General features: G+C 33.9%; 1 pseudogene; it reads left to right on the top strand.

The window, feature by feature from the left end:
- Positions 1–361: 361 nt before the first annotated feature.
- LOC113613642 (putative 60S ribosomal protein L32') lies at positions 362–769 on the top strand (annotated as a pseudogene).
- Positions 770–1,326: the final 557 nt, after the last annotated feature.

The raw sequence follows: 1,326 nt of genomic DNA, 5'->3' as shown, positions 1-1,326 counted from the left end.
GTTTAAAATAAAAAATAATATATTTGTGGGGTTTATGACATACATAGATGTAGATTATTTGACAATAAAAGTATAAAGAAGAGGAGGGTATAATAGAAATGTACTGTTATACATTTCTTACATTAAAACTGAAGAGGCATAATATTACTTGAAGAAAGACTGTGATAAGATGCATATTGCAAATCCTAGAGCTCTTACTGTATAAACTTAAAAGTTATAGCTAGTAAGACCATGGTAGAGAAAAACTGAATAATGAAAGTATTTAAATAGTCAAAAAGAATGCAGGGACAAAGAACAAAAAATATGGGACACTCTCTTTCTTGGTGCTGCCTACGAAGGTGGCAGCCATTTCCTTGGCATCATGGCCGCCCTCAGACCTCTCACGAAGCCAAAGATAATCAAAAAGAGGACCAAGAAGTCCATCTAACACCAGTCAGACCGATATGTCAAAGTTATATGGAACTGGCAGAAACCCAGGGGCATTGACAATAGGACTTGCAGAAGATTCAGGGGCCAGATCTTGATGCCCAGCATTGATTATCGGAGAAATAAGAAAACAAAGCACATGCTGTCCAGTGGCTTCTGGGAGTTCCTGGTCCACAATGTAAAGAAAATTGAAATGCTGCTGATGTACAACAAGTCTTACTGTGCTGAGATTGCTCACAACGTCTCCTCTGAGAACCACAAAGCCATTGTGGAAAGAGCAGCCTAGCTGGTCATCAGAGTCACCAATCCCAACGCCAGGCTGCACAGCAAAGAAAATGAATAGACAGCTTGTGTGCACATTGTATTTGTTTCAATAAAACCATAAAACTCAAAAAAAAATGTATATGGGACAAATTGAAAACAAATAGCCAAATCATACTTTAAAACAACCATGTAAATTATTAGATTAATTATAAATGCTCTAAACTTTCCAAATAAAAGCCAAAGAATATTATACTGGATTTAAAAGCTAAATCCAATTGTATGTCATCTAGAGGAAGTACATTTTAAATATGAAGTTACGGATTGTCTAACAGTAAAATGATGGGAAAATATACAGAGAAGTCCTCACAACCAGGAATATTAACAAAGATGAGAAGAAGCATTTCATAATAAAAGTGTAAGTTCAACATGAAAATATAATAATTCTGAATATGTACCTAATAACATTCATAAATCTATGAAGCAAAAACTGAAAAATACTGTAAACAAAATTAGACAAATCTACAATTATAGGTGAAATTTCTGCAGAAAATTACTAAGGAGATCATAAATAAATTGAATAAAATATCAATCAGCAGAACATAGCTGAAATCATAGAATAATTCACCCAACAATGGA

This window comes from Aethalodelphis obliquidens, unplaced genomic scaffold, assembly GCF_003676395.1.
Source record: "Aethalodelphis obliquidens isolate GAN/ISIS:26980383/991018 unplaced genomic scaffold, ASM367639v1 scaffold4, whole genome shotgun sequence".
Classification (NCBI taxonomy): Eukaryota; Metazoa; Chordata; class Mammalia; order Artiodactyla; family Delphinidae; genus Aethalodelphis; species Aethalodelphis obliquidens.
The sequence above is the reverse complement of the archived record's forward strand: the minus strand, read 5'-3'. Positions and strand labels throughout refer to the sequence as shown.